The following is a 13,542-nucleotide window of genomic DNA, read 5'->3' as shown; positions in this document are numbered from 1 at the left end:
TCCCCAGCACGCGCATGGGCCACAGCGACCCTTCGTAGGGTCCCAGCGGATCGCCAAATGGTCCCTGGCACCTCTCCAGCACACGTACGGGGCCCTCGCGGGGTCCCAGTGGCCTCACACAAGGTCCCAGCGGCTCGCCAAACGGTTCCTGGCACCTCATCAGAGAAAGCACAGTCTCTAGCGACCTCACGCAGGGTCCCAGCGGCTCGCCAAACGGTCCATTGCACTTCCCCAGCACCCGCACGGACACTAGCGACACCACGCGGGGTTCCAGCGGCTCGCCAAATGGTCTCTGGCACCTCCTCAGCGAACGCACAGGGCCCAGCGACCGCACCCAGGGACCCAGTGGCTCTCCAGCAACCTCGCGCAGGCTCCCAGCGGCTTGCCAAAATGTCCCTGGCACCTCCTCACAACGCGCACTGGGCCCAGCGACCGCACCCAGGGACCCAGTGGCTCTCCAAATGGTCCCTGGCACCTCCCTAGTGGGCGCACAGGGGCCCAGAGACCCCATGCGGGGTCCCAGCGGCTCGCTAAATGGTACATATCACCTCCCTACCACGTATACGGGCACCAGCTACTGTGTACGGAGTCCGAGGGCTCGCCAAATGGTCCCTGGCACCTTCCCAGCACGTGCACCTGATCCAGCGACCTCGCGCAGGTCCCCAGCGGCTCGCCAAATGGTCCCTGTTACCTCCCTAGAGCGTGCACAGGCACCAGCGACCACGGACGGAGTCCGAGCGGCTCACCAAACGGTCCCTGGCACCTCCCCAGCGAAAGCAATGTCTCCAGCAATCTCACGCAGGCTCTCAGCGGCTCGCCAAAATGTCCCTGGCACCTCCCCAGCACGCGCACAGGCACAGGCGACCCCGCATGGGGTCCCAGCGGCTCACCAAAATGTCCCTGGCACCTCCCCAGCGCGCGCACTGTGCCCAGCGACCACACGCGGGGTCCCAGAGGCTCGCCAAATGGTCCTTGTTACTCCCTAGAGCGTGCACGGGCACCAGCGACCAAGGACGGAGTCCCAGCGGCTCGCCAAACGGTCCCTGGCACCTCCCCAGCATGCTCACTGTGCTCAGCGACCCCGCGCAGGGTCCCCGGCGGCACGCCAAACGGTCCTTGGCACCTCCACAGTGCACGCACGGGCCCCAGAGACCCCACACGGGGTCCGAGCAGCTCGCCAAATGATCCCTGGCACCTCCCTAGTGGGCGCACTGTGGCCCAGAGACCGCACCCAGGGACCCAGCGGCTCTCCAAATGGTCCCTGGCACCTCCCTAGTGGGCGCACTGGGGCCCAGAGACCCCGTGCGGGGTCCCAGCAGCTCGCTAAATGGTCCATATCACCTCCCTACCACGTGCACGGTCACCAGCTACCACGTACGGAGTCCGACGGCTCGCCAAATGGTCCCTGGCACCTTCCCAGAACGCGCACAGGATCCAGCGACATCGCGCAGGTCCCCAGCGGCTCGCCAAATGGTCCCTGTTACCTCCCTAGAGCGTGCATGGGCACCAGCGACCACGGACGGAGTCCGAGCGGCTCGCCAAACGGTCCCTGGCACCTCCCCAGCATGCGCACTGTGCCCAGCGACCCCGCGCGGGGTCCCAGAGGCACGACAAACGGTCCTTGGCACCTCCACAGTGCACGCACGGGCCCCAGAGACCCCACACTGGGTCTGAGCGGCTCGCCAAATGGTCCCTGGCACCTCCCCAGCGCGCGCACTGTGCCCAGCGACCACACGCGGGGTCCCAGAGGCTCGCCAAATGGTCCTTGTTACTCCCTAGAGCGTGCACGGGCACCAGCGACCAAGGACGGAGTCCCAGCGGCTCGCCAAACGGTCCCTGGCACCTCCCCAGCATGCTCACTGTGCTCAGCGACCCCGCGCAGGGTCCCCGGCGGCACGCCAAACGGTCCTTGGCACCTCCACAGTGCACGCACGGGCCCCAGAGACCCCACACGGGGTCCGAGCAGCTCGCCAAATGATCCCTGGCACCTCCCTAGTGGGCGCACTGTGGCCCAGAGACCGCACCCAGGGACCCAGCGGCTCTCCAAATGGTCCCTGGCACCTCCCTAGTGGGCGCACTGGGGCCCAGAGACCCCGTGCGGGGTCCCAGCAGCTCGCTAAATGGTCCATATCACCTCCCTACCACGTGCACGGTCACCAGCTACCACGTACGGAGTCCGACGGCTCGCCAAATGGTCCCTGGCACCTTCCCAGCACGCGCACAGGATCCAGCGACATCGCGCAGGTCCCCAGCGGCTCGCCAAATGGTCCCTGTTACCTCCCTAGAGCGTGCATGGGCACCAGCGACCACGGACGGAGTCCGAGCGGCTCGCCAAACGGTCCCTGGCACCTCCCCAGCATGCGCACTGTGCCCAGCGACCCCGCGCGGGGTCCCAGAGGCACGACAAACGGTCCTTGGCACCTCCACAGTGCACGCACGGGCCCCAGAGACCCCACACTGGGTCTGAGCGGCTCGCCAAATGGTCCCTGGCACCTCCCGAGCAAGAGCACGGGGCCCATCGACCCTGCGCAGGGTACCAGCGGCATGCCAAACAGTCCCAGGCACCTATCCAGTATGCGCACGGGGCCCAGCGACCCCAAATGGGGTCCCAGCGCCTCGCAAATGGTCACTGGCACATCCCCAGGGCGCGCACGAACCTCAGAGACCCCGCGCACCGTTCAATCGTTTCGGCAAATGGTCCCTGGCCCCTCCCCAGCGCGCGCACAGTGCCCAGCGACCCCACGCGGATCCCAGCAGCTCGCCAAATGATCCATGGCACCTCCCCAGCACGAGTATGGGCAGCAGCGACCTCGTGCATGGTCCCAGCGGCTCGCCAAACGGTACCTGGCAGCTCTCCAGCACGCGCACGTACACCAGCGACCCCACGCGAGGTCCCAACGGCTCGCTAAATGTTCCCTGGCACCTCACCAACACGCACATGGGCCTCAGAGACACCGCGCGGAGTCCCAGCGGCTCGCCAAACGGTCCCTGGCACCTCCCCAGCACACGCACGGGCCCCAGCGACCCTGCGTGGGTTCCCAGCGGATCACAAAATGGTCCCTGGCACCTCTGCCGCACGCGCACGGGCTCCAGCCACCCCGCGCAGGGTCCAACGGCTCGCCAAATGGTACCTGACACCTCCCCAGGGAACGCACAGGCCCCAGCGACCGCACAAGTTCCAAGCAGCTCGCCAAATGGTTCCTGGCACCAGCCCCAGCGACCCCGTTCAGGGTCCCAGCTGCTTGCCAAATGGTCCCTGGCAACTCCCCAGCACGCGCATGTGCCCCAGCGACCCTGCGTAGGGTCCCAGCGGATCGCCAAGTGGTCCCTGGCACCTCTCCAGCGCACGTACGGGGCCCGCGCGGGGTCCCAGCGGCTCACCAAACGGTCCCTGGCATCTCCCCAATGAACGCAGGGGCCCCAGCGACCTCGCACAAGTGGCTCGCCAAATGGTTCCTGGCACCTCATCAGAGAAAGCACAGTCTCTAGGACCTCACGCAGGGTCCCAGCGGCTCGCCAAACGGTCCATTGCACTTCCCCAGCACGCGCACTGAACCCAGCGACCCCGCTCGGGGTCCGAGCAGCTTACCAAATGGTCCCTGGCACCTCCAGCACGCGCACTGGCTCCTACACTGCTCGCGCATATGGCCCAGGAACCACGCGCGGGGTCTCAGCAGCTCGCAAATGGACCCTGCCACAACCCCAGCACGCGCACGGTCCCCAGCGACCTTGATATTCCCAGGTGGTCTCCCATCCAAGTACTAACCAAGCCAAACATTGCTTAGCTTCTGAGATCAGACGAGATCAGGCTTATTCAAGGTGGTGTGGCCGCAGGCGATTGCATTTCTGCTTTCATGAATTTTATGTTTAGTGAGCTGGGGGTGATTCCTCCAAAATTTCCTTTTGTCCTCCACACATTTCAATTGTAAAATGTAATTACAAAAAAGTAATGCCTGCAGCACTTCATATTCCCAGGTGGTCTCCCATCCAAGTACTAACCAAGCCCAACATTGCTTAGCTTCTGAGATCAGACGAGATCAGGCTTATTCAAGGTGGTGTGGCCGCAGGCGATTGCATTTCTGCTTTCATGACTTTTATGTTTAGTGAGCTGGGGGTGATTCCTCCAAAATTTCCTTTTGTCCTCCACACATTTCAATTGTAAAATGTAATACCTGCAGCACTTGATATTCCCAGGTGGTCTCCCATCCAAGTACTATCCAAGCCCAACATTGCTTAGCTTCTGAGATCAGACGGGATCAGGCTTATTCAAGGTGGTGTGGCCGCCGGCGATTGCATTCCTGCTTTCATGACTTTTATGTTTAGTGAGTTGGGGGTGATTCCTCCAAAATTTCCTTTTGTCCTCCACACATTTCAATTGTAAAATGTAATTACAAAAATGTAATGCCTGCAGCACTTGATATTCCCAGGTGGTCTCCCATCCAAGTACTAACCAAACCCAACATTGCTTAGCTTCTGAGATCAGACGAGATCAGGCTTATTCAAGGTGGTGTGGCCGCAGGCGATTGCATTTCTGCTTTCATGACTTTTATGTTTAGTGAGCTGGGGGTGATTCCTCCAAAATTTCCTTTTGTCCTCCACACATTTCAATTGTAAAATGTAATGCCTGCAGCACTTGATATTCCCAGGTGGTCTCCCATCCAAGTACTAACCAAGCCCAACATTGCTTAGCTTCTGAGATCAGACGAGATCAGGCTTATTCAAGGTGGTGTGGCCGCAGGCGATTGCAGTTCTGCTTTCATGACTTTTATGTTTAGTGAGCTGGGGGTGATTCCTCCAAAATTTCCTTTTGTCCTCCACACATTTCAATTGTAAAATGTAATTACAAAAATGTAATGCCTGCAGCACTTGATATTCCCAGGTGGTCTCCCATCCAAGTACTAACCAAGCTCAACATTGCTTAGCTTTTAAGATCAGACGAGATCAGGCTTATTCAAGGTGGTCTGGCCGCAGGCGATTGCATTTCTGCTTTCCTGACACACATATTTAGCGAGCTGGGGGTGATTCCTCCAAAATTTCCTTTAGTCCTCCACACATTTCAATTGTAAAATGTAATGCCTGCAGCACTTGATATTCCCAGGTGGTCTCCCATCCAACTACTAAATAAGCCCAACATTGCTTAGCTTCTGAGATCAGGCTTATTGAAGGTGGTGTGGCCGCAGGCGATTGCATTTCTGCTTTCATGACTTTTATGTTTAGTGAGCTGGGGGTGATTCCTCAAAAATTTCCTTTTGTCCTCCACACATTTCAATTGTAAAATGTTTACAAAAATGCAATGCCTGCAGCACTTGATATTCCCAGGTGGTCTCCCATCCAAGTACTAACCAAGCCAAACATTGCTTAGCTTCTGAGATCAGACGAGATCAGGCTTATTCAAGGTGGTGTGGCCGCAGGCGATTGCATTTCTGCTTTCATGAATTTTATGTTTAGTGAGCTGGGGGTGATTCCTCCAAAATTTCCTTTTGTCCTCCACACATTTCAATTGTAAAATGTAATTACAAAAAAGTAATGCCTGCAGCACTTCATATTCCCAGGTGGTCTCCCATCCAAGTACTAACCAAGCCCAACATTGCTTAGCTTCTGAGATCAGACGAGATCAGGCTTATTCAAGGTGGTGTGGCCGCAGGCGATTGCATTTCTGCTTTCATGACTTTTATGTTTAGTGAGCTGGGGGTGATTCCTCCAAAATTTCCTTTTGTCCACACATTTCAATTGTAAAATGTAATACCTGCAGCACTTGATATTCCCAGGTGGTCTCCCATCCAAGTACTATCCAAGCCCAACATTGCTTAGCTTCTGAGATCAGACGGGATCAGGCTTATTCAAGGTGGTGTGGCCGCCGGCGATTGCATTCCTGCTTTCATGACTTTTATGTTTAGTGAGTTGGGGGTGATTCCTCCAAAATTTCCTTTTGTCCTCCACACATTTCAATTGTAAAATGTAATTACAAAAAAGTAATGCCTGCAGCACTTCATATTCCCAGGTGGTCTCCCATCCAAGTACTAACCAAGCCCAACATTGCTTAGCTTCTGAGATCAGACGAGATCAGGCTTATTCAAGGTGGTGTGGCCGCAGGCGATTGCATTTCTGCTTTCATGACTTTTATGTTTAGTGAGCTGGGGGTGATTCCTCCAAAATTTCCTTTTGTCCACACATTTCAATTGTAAAATGTAATACCTGCAGCACTTGATATTCCCAGGTGGTCTCCCATCCAAGTACTATCCAAGCCCAACATTGCTTAGCTTCTGAGATCAGACGGGATCAGGCTTATTCAAGGTGGTGTGGCCGCCGGCGATTGCATTCCTGCTTTCATGACTTTTATGTTTAGTGAGTTGGGGGTGATTCCTCCAAAATTTCCTTTTGTCCTCCACACATTTCAATTGTAAAATGTAATTACAAAAATGTAATGCCTGCAGCACTTGATATTCCCAGGTGGTCTCCCATCCAAGTACTAACCAAGCCCAATATTGCTTAGCTTCTGAGATCAGACGAGATCAGGCTTATTCAAGGTGGTGTGGCTGCAGGCGATTGCATTTCTGCTTTCATGACTTTTATGTTTAGTGAGCTGGGGTGATTCCTCCAAAATTTCCTTTTGTCCACACATTTCAATTGTAAAATGTAATGCCTGCGGCACTTGATATTCCCAGGTGGTCTCCCATCCAAGTACTAACCAAGCCCAACATTGCTTAGCTTCTGAGATCAGACGAGATCAGGCTCATTCAAGGTGGTGTGGCCGCAGGCGATTGCATTTCTGCTTTCATGACTTTTATGTTTAGTGAGCTGGGGGTGATTCCTCCAAAATTTCCTTTTGTCCTCCACACATTTCAATTGTAAAATGTAATTACAAAAAAGTAATGCCTGCAGCACTTCATATTCCCAGGTGGTCTCCCATCCAAGTACTAACCAAGCCCAACATTGCTTAGCTTCTGAGATCAGACGAGATCAGGCTTATTCAAGGTGGTGTGGCCGCAGTTGATTGCATTTCTGCTTCATGACTTTTATGTTTAGTGAGCTGGGGGTGATTCCTCCAAAATTTCCTTTTGTCATCCACACATTTCAATTGTAAAATGTAATTAAAAAATGTAATGCCTGCAGCACTTGATATTCCCAGGTGGTCTCCCATCCAAGTACTAACCAAGCCCAACATTGCTTAGCTTCTGAGATCAGACGAGATCAGACTTATTCAAGGTGGTGTGGCCGCAGGCGATTGCAGTTCTGCTTTCATGACTTTTATGTTTAGTGAGCTGGGGGTGATTCCTCCAAAATTTCCTTTTGTCCTCCACACATTTCAATTGTAAAATGTAATTACAAAAATGTAATGCCTGCAGCACTTGATATTCCCAGGTGGTCTCCCATCCAAGTACTAACCAAACCCAACATTGCTTAGCTTCTGAGATCAGACGAGATCAGGCTTATTCAAGGTGGTGTGGCCGCAGGCGATTGCATTTTTGCTTTCCTGACTTTTATGTTTAGTGAGCTGGGGGTGATTCCTCCAAAATTTCCTTTTGTCCTCCACACATTTCAATTGTAAAATGTAATGCCTGCAGCACTTGATTTTCCCAGGTGGTCTCCCATCCAAGTACTAACCAAGCCCAACATTGCTTAGCTTCTGAGATCAGACGAGATCAGGCTTATTCAAGGTGGTGTGGCCGCAGGCGATTGCATTTCTGCTTTCATGACTTTTATGTTTAGTGAGCTGGGGGTGATTCCTCCAAAATTTCCTTTTGTCCTCCACACATTTCAATTGTAAAATGTAATACCTGCAGCACTTGATATTCCCAGGTGGTCTCCCATCCAAGTACTAACCAAGCCCAACATTGCTTAGCTTCTGAGATTAGACGAGATCAGGCTTATTCAAGGTGGTGTGGCAGCAGGCGATTGCATTTCTGCTTTCATGACTTTTATGTTTAGTGAGCTGGGGGTGATTCCTCCAAAATTTCCTTTTGTCCTCCACACATTTCAATTGTAAAATGTAATTAGAAAGAATGTAATGTCTGCAGCACTTGATATTCCCACGTGGTCTCCCATCCAAGTACTAACCAAGCCCAACATTGCTTACCATCTGAGATCAGACGAGATCAGGCTTATTCAAGGTGGTGTGGCCGCAGGCGATTGCATTTCCCTTTCATGACTTTTATGTTTAGTGAGCTGGGGGTGATTCCTCCAAAATTTCCTTTTGTCCTCCACACATTTCAATTGTAAAATGTAATTACAAAAATATAATGCCTGCAGCACTTGATATTCCCAGGTGGTCGCCCATCCAAGTACTAACCAAGCCCAACATTGCTTAGCTTCTGAGATCAGACGAGATCAGGCTTATTCAAGGTGGTGTGACCGCAGGCGATTGCAGTTCTGCTTTCATGACTTTTATGTTTAGTGAGCTGGGGGTGATTCCTCCAAAATTTCCTTTTGTCCTCCACACATTTCAATTGTAAAATGTAATTACAAAAATGTAATGCCTGCAGCACTTGATATTCCCAGGTGGTCTCCCATCCAAGTACTAACCAAGCCCAACATTGCTTAGCTTCTGAGATCAGACGAGATCAGGCTTAGTCAAGGTGGTGTGGCCGCAGGCGATTGCATTTCTGCTTTCATGACTTTTATGTTTAGTGAGCTGGGGGTGATTCCTCCAAAATTTCCTTTTGTCCTCCACACATTTCAATTGTAAAATGTAATGCCTGCAGCACTTGATATTCCCAGGTGGTCTCCCATCCAAGTACTAACCAAGCCCAACATTGCTTAGCTTCTTAGATCATATGAGATCAGGCTTATTCAAGGTGGTGTGGCCGCAGGCGACTGCATTTCTGCTTTCATGACTTTTATGTTTAGTGAGCTGGGGGTGATTCCTCCAAAATTTCCTTTTGTCCTCCACACATTTCAATTGTAAAATGTAATTACAAAAATGTAATGCCTGCAGCACTTGATATTCCCAGGTGGTCTCCCATCCAAGTACTAACCAAGCCCAACATTGCTTAGCTTCTGAGATCAGACGAGATCAGGCTTATTCAAGGTGGTGTGGCCGCAGGCGATTGCATTTCTGCTTTCATGACTTTTATGTTTAGTGAGCTGGGGGGTGATTCCTCCAAAATTTCCTTTTATCCTCCACACATTTCAATTGTAAAATGTAATTACAAAAATGTAATGCCTGCAGCACTTGATATTCCCAGGTGGTCTCCCATCCAAGTACTAACCAAGCTCAACATTGCTTAGCTTTTAAGATCAGACGAGATCAGGCTTATTCAAGGTGGTCGCCGCAGGCGATTGCATTTCTGCTTTCCTGACACTTATATTTAGCGAGCTGGGGGTGATTCCTCCAAAATTTCCTTTAGTCCTCCACACATTTCAATTGTAAAATGTAATGCCTGCAGCACTTGATATTCCCAGGTGGTCTCCCATCCAACTACTAAATAAGCCCAACATTGCTTAGCTTCTGAGATCAGGCTTATTCAAGGTGGTGTGGCCGCAGGCGATTGCATTTCTGCTTTCATGACTTTTATGTTTAGTGAGCTGGGGGTGATTCCTCAAAAATTTCCTTTTGTCCTCCACACATTTCAATTGTAAAATGTAATTACAAAAATGCAATGCCTGCAGCACTTGATATTCCCAGGTGGTCTCCCATCCAAGTACTAACCAAGCCCAACATTGCTTAGCTTCTGAGATCAGACGAGATCAGGCTTATTCAAGGTGGTGTGGCCGCAGGCGATTGCATTTCTGCTTTCATGAATTTTATGTTTAGTGAACTGGGGGTGATTCCTCCAAAATTTCCTTTTGTCCTCCACACATTTCAATTGTAAAATGTAATTACAAAAAAGTAATGCCTGCAGCACTTCATATTCCCAGGTGGTCTCCCATCCAAGTACTAACCAAGCCCAACATTGCTTAGCTTCTGAGATCAGACGAGATCAGGCTTATTCAAGGTGGTGTGGCCGCAGGCGATTGCATTTCTGCTTTCATGACTTTTATGTTTAGTGAGCTGGGGGTGATTCCTCCAAAATTTCCTTTTGTCCTCCACACATTTCAATTGTAAAATGTAATACCTGCAGCACTTGATATTCCCAGGTGGTCTCCCATCCAAGTACTATCCAAGCCCAACATTGCTTAGCTTCTGAGATCAGACGGGATCAGGCTTATTCAAGGTGGTGTGGCCGCCGGCGATTGCATTCCTGCTTTCATGACTTTTATGTTTAGTGAGTTGGGGGTGATTCCTCCAAAATTTCCTTTTGTCCTCCACACATTTCAATTGTAAAATGTAATTACAAAAATGTAATGCCTGCAGCACTTGATATTCCCAGGTGGTCTCCCATCCAAGTACTAACCAAGCCCAATATTGCTTAGCTTCTGAGATCAGACGAGATCAGGCTTATTCAAGGTGGTGTGGCTGCAGGCGATTGCATTTCTGCTTTCATGACTTTTATGTTTAGTGATCTGGGGGTGATTCCTCCAAAATTTCCTTTTGTCCACACATTTCAATTGTAAAATGTAATGCCTGCGGCACTTGATATTCCCAGGTGGTCTCCCATCCAAGTACTAACCAAGCCCAACATTGCTTAGCTTCTGAGATCAGACGAGATCAGGCTCATTCAAGGTGGTGTGGCCGCAGGCGATTGCATTTCTGCTTTCATGACTTTTATGTTTAGTGAGCTGGGGGTGATTCCTCCAAAATTTCCTTTTGTCCTCCACACATTTCAATTGTAAAATGTAATGCCTGCAGCACTTGATATTCCCAGGTGGTCTCCCATCCAAGTACTATCCAAGCCCAACATTGCTTAGCTTCTGAGATCAGACTTATCCAAGGTGGTGTGGCCGCAGGCGATTGCATTTCTGCTTTCATGACTTTTATGTTTAGTGAGCTGGGGGTGATTCCTCCAAAATTTCCTTTTGTCCTCCACACATTTCAATTGTAAAATGTAATGCCTGCAGCACTTGATATTCCCAGGTGGTCTCCCATCCAAGTACTAACCAAGCCCAACATTGCTTAGCTTCTGAGATCAGACGAGATCAGGCTTAGTCAAGGTGGTGTGGCCGCAGGCGATTGCATTTCTGCTTTCATGACTTTTATGTTTAGTGAGCTGGGGGTGATTCCTCCAAAATTTCCTTTTGTCCTCCACACATTTCAATTGTAAAATGTAATGCCTGCAGCACTTGATATTCCCAGGTGGTCTCCCATCCAAGTACTAACCAAGCCCAACATTGCTTAGCTTCTGAGATCAGACGAGATCAGACTTATTCAAGGTGGTGTGGCCGCAGGCGATTGCAGTTCTGCTTTCATGACTTTTATGTTTAGTGAGCTGGGGGGTGATTCCTCCAAAATTTCCTTTTGTCCTCCACACATTTCAATTGTAAAATGTAATTACAAAAATGTAATGCCTGCAGCACTTGATATTCCCAGGTGGTCTCCCATCCAAGTACTAACCAAACCCAACATTGCTTAGCTTCTGAGATCAGACGAGATCAGGCTTATTCAAGGTGGTGTGGCCGCAGGCGATTGCATTTTTGCTTTCCTGACTTTTATGTTTAGTGAGCTGGGGGTGATTCCTCCAAAATTTCCTTTTGTCCTCCACACATTTCAATTGTAAAATGTAATGCCTGCAGCACTTGATTTTCCCAGGTGGTCTCCCATCCAAGTACTAACCAAGCCCAACATTGCTTAGCTTCTGAGATCAGACGAGATCAGGCTTATTCAAGGTGGTGTGGCCGCAGGCGATTGCATTTCTGCTTTCATGACTTTTATGTTTAGTGATCTGGGGGTGATTCCTCCAAAATTTCCTTTTGTCCTCCACACATTTCAATTGTAAAATGTAATACCTGCAGCACTTGATATTCCCAGGTGGTCTCCCATCCAAGTACTAACCAAGCCCAACATTGCTTAGCTTCTGAGATTAGACGAGATCAGGCTTAATCAAGGTGGTGTGGCAGCAGGCGATTGCATTTCTGCTTTCATGACTTTTATGTTTAGTGAGCTGGGGGTGATTCCTCCAAAATTTCCTTTTGTCCTCCACACATTTCAATTGTAAAATGTAATTAGAAAGAATGTAATGTCTGCAGCACTTGATATTCCCACGTGGTCTCCCATCCAAGTACTAACCAAGCCCAACATTGCTTACCATCTGAGATCAGACGAGATCAGGCTTATTCAAGGTGGTGTGGCCGCAGGCGATTGCATTTCCCTTTCATGACTTTTATGTTTAGTGAGCTGGGGGTGATTCCTCCAAAATTTCCTTTTGTCCTCCACACATTTCAATTGTAAAATGTAATTACAAAAATATAATGCCTGCAGCACTTGATATTCCCAGGTGGTCGCCCATCCAAGTACTAACCAAGCCCAACATTGCTTAGCTTCTGAGATCAGACGAGATCAGGCTTATTCAAGGTGGTGTGACCGCAGGCGATTGCAGTTCTGCTTTCATGACTTTTATGTTTAGTGAGCTGGGGGTGATTCCTCCAAAATTTCCTTTTGTCCTCCACACATTTCAATTGTAAAATGTAATTACAAAAATGTAATGCCTGCAGCACTTGATATTCCCAGGTGGTCTCCCATCCAAGTACTAAATAAGACCAACATTGCTTAGCTTCTGAGATCAGACGAGATCAGGCTTATTCAAGGTGGTGTGGCCGCAGGCGATTGCATTTCTGCTTTCATGACTTTTATGTTTAGTGAGCTGGGGGTGATTCCTCCAAAATTTCCTTTTGTCCTCCTCACATTTCAATTGTAAAATGTAATTACAAAAATGTAATGCCTGCAGCACTTGATATTCCCAAGTGGTCTCCCATCCAAGTACTAACCAAGCCCAACATTGCTTAGCTTCTGAGATCAGACGAGATCAGGCTTAGTCAAGGTGGTGTGGCCGCAGGCGATTGCATTTCTGCTTTCATGACTTTTATGTTTAGTGAGCTGGGGGTGATTCCTCCAAAATTTCCTTTTGTCCTCCACACATTTCAATTGTAAAATGTAATGCCTGCAGCACTTGATATTCCCAGGTGGTCTCCCATCCAAGTACTAACCAAGCCCAACATTGCTTAGCTTCTTAGATCATATGAGATCAGGCTTATTCAAGGTGGTGTGGCCGCAGGCGATTGCATTTCTGCTTTCATGACTTTTATGTTTAGTGAGCTGGGGGTGATTCCTCCAAAATTTCCTTTTGTCCTCCACACATTTCAATTGTAAAATGTAATTACAAAAATGTAATGCCTGCAGCACTTGATATTCCCAGGTGGTCTCCCATCCAAGTACTAACCAAGCCCAACATTGCTTAGCTTCTGAGATCAGACGAGATCAGGCTTATTCAAGGTGGTGGGCCGCAGGCGATTGCATTTCTGCTTTCATGACTTTTATGTTTAGTGATCTGGGGGTGATTCCTCCAAAATTTCCTTTTGTCCTCCACACATTTCAATTGTAAAATGTAATACCTGCAGCACTTGATATTCCCAGGTGGTCTCCCATCCAAGTACTAACCAAGCCCAACATTGCTTAGCTTCTGAGATTAGACGAGATCAGGCTTATTCAAGGTGGTGTGGCAGCAGGCG

At 50.0% G+C, this 13,542-nt stretch overlaps 30 non-coding genes and 14 pseudogenes across 30 annotated transcripts; all 44 read right to left on the bottom strand.

Annotated features, from left to right (window-relative positions):
- Positions 1–3,715: 3,715 nt before the first annotated feature.
- LOC131716237 (5S ribosomal RNA) lies at positions 3,716–3,836 on the bottom strand (annotated as a pseudogene).
- A 114-nt stretch (positions 3,837–3,950) lies between these two features.
- LOC131712295 (5S ribosomal RNA) lies at positions 3,951–4,069 on the bottom strand. The gene has a single exon (XR_009314188.1). It is a non-coding gene; the product is annotated as a 5S ribosomal RNA (ribosomal RNA).
- Positions 4,070–4,169: 100 nt separating this feature from the next.
- On the bottom strand, positions 4,170–4,288 carry LOC131711751 (5S ribosomal RNA). The gene has a single exon (XR_009313639.1). It is a non-coding gene; the product is annotated as a 5S ribosomal RNA (ribosomal RNA).
- Positions 4,289–4,402: 114 nt separating this feature from the next.
- On the bottom strand, positions 4,403–4,521 carry LOC131711229 (5S ribosomal RNA). Its single transcript, XR_009313112.1, has one exon. It is a non-coding gene; the product is annotated as a 5S ribosomal RNA (ribosomal RNA).
- A 100-nt stretch (positions 4,522–4,621) lies between these two features.
- On the bottom strand, positions 4,622–4,740 carry LOC131720584 (5S ribosomal RNA). Its single transcript, XR_009319481.1, has one exon. It is a non-coding gene; the product is annotated as a 5S ribosomal RNA (ribosomal RNA).
- A 114-nt stretch (positions 4,741–4,854) lies between these two features.
- On the bottom strand, positions 4,855–4,973 carry LOC131714095 (5S ribosomal RNA; annotated as a pseudogene).
- A 100-nt stretch (positions 4,974–5,073) lies between these two features.
- LOC131716516 (5S ribosomal RNA) lies at positions 5,074–5,182 on the bottom strand (annotated as a pseudogene).
- Positions 5,183–5,294: 112 nt separating this feature from the next.
- Positions 5,295–5,413, bottom strand: LOC131712563 (5S ribosomal RNA). The gene has a single exon (XR_009314454.1). It is a non-coding gene; the product is annotated as a 5S ribosomal RNA (ribosomal RNA).
- Positions 5,414–5,527: 114 nt separating this feature from the next.
- LOC131712294 (5S ribosomal RNA) lies at positions 5,528–5,646 on the bottom strand. The gene has a single exon (XR_009314187.1). It is a non-coding gene; the product is annotated as a 5S ribosomal RNA (ribosomal RNA).
- A 97-nt stretch (positions 5,647–5,743) lies between these two features.
- LOC131711750 (5S ribosomal RNA) lies at positions 5,744–5,862 on the bottom strand. The gene has a single exon (XR_009313638.1). It is a non-coding gene; the product is annotated as a 5S ribosomal RNA (ribosomal RNA).
- A 114-nt stretch (positions 5,863–5,976) lies between these two features.
- On the bottom strand, positions 5,977–6,095 carry LOC131712293 (5S ribosomal RNA). Its single transcript, XR_009314186.1, has one exon. It is a non-coding gene; the product is annotated as a 5S ribosomal RNA (ribosomal RNA).
- A 97-nt stretch (positions 6,096–6,192) lies between these two features.
- Positions 6,193–6,311, bottom strand: LOC131711749 (5S ribosomal RNA). Its single transcript, XR_009313637.1, has one exon. It is a non-coding gene; the product is annotated as a 5S ribosomal RNA (ribosomal RNA).
- A 114-nt stretch (positions 6,312–6,425) lies between these two features.
- LOC131712090 (5S ribosomal RNA) lies at positions 6,426–6,544 on the bottom strand. Its single transcript, XR_009313979.1, has one exon. It is a non-coding gene; the product is annotated as a 5S ribosomal RNA (ribosomal RNA).
- Positions 6,545–6,640: 96 nt separating this feature from the next.
- On the bottom strand, positions 6,641–6,759 carry LOC131717189 (5S ribosomal RNA). The gene has a single exon (XR_009316074.1). It is a non-coding gene; the product is annotated as a 5S ribosomal RNA (ribosomal RNA).
- A 114-nt stretch (positions 6,760–6,873) lies between these two features.
- On the bottom strand, positions 6,874–6,992 carry LOC131713943 (5S ribosomal RNA; annotated as a pseudogene).
- A 112-nt stretch (positions 6,993–7,104) lies between these two features.
- Positions 7,105–7,223, bottom strand: LOC131711269 (5S ribosomal RNA). The gene has a single exon (XR_009313152.1). It is a non-coding gene; the product is annotated as a 5S ribosomal RNA (ribosomal RNA).
- A 114-nt stretch (positions 7,224–7,337) lies between these two features.
- On the bottom strand, positions 7,338–7,456 carry LOC131711228 (5S ribosomal RNA). The gene has a single exon (XR_009313111.1). It is a non-coding gene; the product is annotated as a 5S ribosomal RNA (ribosomal RNA).
- Positions 7,457–7,556: 100 nt separating this feature from the next.
- LOC131720698 (5S ribosomal RNA) lies at positions 7,557–7,675 on the bottom strand. The gene has a single exon (XR_009319595.1). It is a non-coding gene; the product is annotated as a 5S ribosomal RNA (ribosomal RNA).
- A 100-nt stretch (positions 7,676–7,775) lies between these two features.
- LOC131713894 (5S ribosomal RNA) lies at positions 7,776–7,894 on the bottom strand (annotated as a pseudogene).
- Positions 7,895–8,009: 115 nt separating this feature from the next.
- On the bottom strand, positions 8,010–8,128 carry LOC131713718 (5S ribosomal RNA; annotated as a pseudogene).
- A 113-nt stretch (positions 8,129–8,241) lies between these two features.
- Positions 8,242–8,360, bottom strand: LOC131710187 (5S ribosomal RNA). Its single transcript, XR_009312056.1, has one exon. It is a non-coding gene; the product is annotated as a 5S ribosomal RNA (ribosomal RNA).
- Positions 8,361–8,474: 114 nt separating this feature from the next.
- LOC131710394 (5S ribosomal RNA) lies at positions 8,475–8,593 on the bottom strand. The gene has a single exon (XR_009312266.1). It is a non-coding gene; the product is annotated as a 5S ribosomal RNA (ribosomal RNA).
- Positions 8,594–8,693: 100 nt separating this feature from the next.
- LOC131713137 (5S ribosomal RNA) lies at positions 8,694–8,812 on the bottom strand. Its single transcript, XR_009315024.1, has one exon. It is a non-coding gene; the product is annotated as a 5S ribosomal RNA (ribosomal RNA).
- Positions 8,813–8,926: 114 nt separating this feature from the next.
- Positions 8,927–9,045, bottom strand: LOC131720583 (5S ribosomal RNA). The gene has a single exon (XR_009319480.1). It is a non-coding gene; the product is annotated as a 5S ribosomal RNA (ribosomal RNA).
- A 115-nt stretch (positions 9,046–9,160) lies between these two features.
- On the bottom strand, positions 9,161–9,277 carry LOC131715636 (5S ribosomal RNA; annotated as a pseudogene).
- A 100-nt stretch (positions 9,278–9,377) lies between these two features.
- LOC131716343 (5S ribosomal RNA) lies at positions 9,378–9,486 on the bottom strand (annotated as a pseudogene).
- A 114-nt stretch (positions 9,487–9,600) lies between these two features.
- LOC131720582 (5S ribosomal RNA) lies at positions 9,601–9,719 on the bottom strand. The gene has a single exon (XR_009319479.1). It is a non-coding gene; the product is annotated as a 5S ribosomal RNA (ribosomal RNA).
- Positions 9,720–9,833: 114 nt separating this feature from the next.
- On the bottom strand, positions 9,834–9,952 carry LOC131712291 (5S ribosomal RNA). Its single transcript, XR_009314184.1, has one exon. It is a non-coding gene; the product is annotated as a 5S ribosomal RNA (ribosomal RNA).
- Positions 9,953–10,052: 100 nt separating this feature from the next.
- On the bottom strand, positions 10,053–10,171 carry LOC131711748 (5S ribosomal RNA). Its single transcript, XR_009313636.1, has one exon. It is a non-coding gene; the product is annotated as a 5S ribosomal RNA (ribosomal RNA).
- A 114-nt stretch (positions 10,172–10,285) lies between these two features.
- LOC131712089 (5S ribosomal RNA) lies at positions 10,286–10,404 on the bottom strand. The gene has a single exon (XR_009313978.1). It is a non-coding gene; the product is annotated as a 5S ribosomal RNA (ribosomal RNA).
- Positions 10,405–10,501: 97 nt separating this feature from the next.
- LOC131717178 (5S ribosomal RNA) lies at positions 10,502–10,620 on the bottom strand. The gene has a single exon (XR_009316063.1). It is a non-coding gene; the product is annotated as a 5S ribosomal RNA (ribosomal RNA).
- A 100-nt stretch (positions 10,621–10,720) lies between these two features.
- Positions 10,721–10,829, bottom strand: LOC131715918 (5S ribosomal RNA; annotated as a pseudogene).
- A 100-nt stretch (positions 10,830–10,929) lies between these two features.
- Positions 10,930–11,048, bottom strand: LOC131710393 (5S ribosomal RNA). Its single transcript, XR_009312265.1, has one exon. It is a non-coding gene; the product is annotated as a 5S ribosomal RNA (ribosomal RNA).
- A 100-nt stretch (positions 11,049–11,148) lies between these two features.
- LOC131711267 (5S ribosomal RNA) lies at positions 11,149–11,267 on the bottom strand. Its single transcript, XR_009313150.1, has one exon. It is a non-coding gene; the product is annotated as a 5S ribosomal RNA (ribosomal RNA).
- Positions 11,268–11,382: 115 nt separating this feature from the next.
- On the bottom strand, positions 11,383–11,501 carry LOC131711227 (5S ribosomal RNA). Its single transcript, XR_009313110.1, has one exon. It is a non-coding gene; the product is annotated as a 5S ribosomal RNA (ribosomal RNA).
- Positions 11,502–11,601: 100 nt separating this feature from the next.
- LOC131720697 (5S ribosomal RNA) lies at positions 11,602–11,720 on the bottom strand. Its single transcript, XR_009319594.1, has one exon. It is a non-coding gene; the product is annotated as a 5S ribosomal RNA (ribosomal RNA).
- Positions 11,721–11,820: 100 nt separating this feature from the next.
- LOC131714083 (5S ribosomal RNA) lies at positions 11,821–11,939 on the bottom strand (annotated as a pseudogene).
- A 115-nt stretch (positions 11,940–12,054) lies between these two features.
- On the bottom strand, positions 12,055–12,173 carry LOC131713717 (5S ribosomal RNA; annotated as a pseudogene).
- Positions 12,174–12,286: 113 nt separating this feature from the next.
- Positions 12,287–12,405, bottom strand: LOC131710186 (5S ribosomal RNA). The gene has a single exon (XR_009312055.1). It is a non-coding gene; the product is annotated as a 5S ribosomal RNA (ribosomal RNA).
- Positions 12,406–12,519: 114 nt separating this feature from the next.
- LOC131713466 (5S ribosomal RNA) lies at positions 12,520–12,638 on the bottom strand (annotated as a pseudogene).
- Positions 12,639–12,752: 114 nt separating this feature from the next.
- On the bottom strand, positions 12,753–12,871 carry LOC131710795 (5S ribosomal RNA). The gene has a single exon (XR_009312677.1). It is a non-coding gene; the product is annotated as a 5S ribosomal RNA (ribosomal RNA).
- A 100-nt stretch (positions 12,872–12,971) lies between these two features.
- Positions 12,972–13,090, bottom strand: LOC131713136 (5S ribosomal RNA). The gene has a single exon (XR_009315023.1). It is a non-coding gene; the product is annotated as a 5S ribosomal RNA (ribosomal RNA).
- A 114-nt stretch (positions 13,091–13,204) lies between these two features.
- Positions 13,205–13,322, bottom strand: LOC131713419 (5S ribosomal RNA; annotated as a pseudogene).
- Positions 13,323–13,422: 100 nt separating this feature from the next.
- On the bottom strand, positions 13,423–13,541 carry LOC131713893 (5S ribosomal RNA; annotated as a pseudogene).
- Position 13,542: the final 1 nt, after the last annotated feature.

This window comes from Acipenser ruthenus, chromosome 44 (genome assembly GCF_902713425.1).
Source record: "Acipenser ruthenus chromosome 44, fAciRut3.2 maternal haplotype, whole genome shotgun sequence".
Taxonomy (NCBI): Eukaryota; Metazoa; Chordata; class Actinopteri; order Acipenseriformes; family Acipenseridae; genus Acipenser; species Acipenser ruthenus.
The sequence above is the reverse complement of the archived record's forward strand: the minus strand, read 5'-3'. Positions and strand labels throughout refer to the sequence as shown.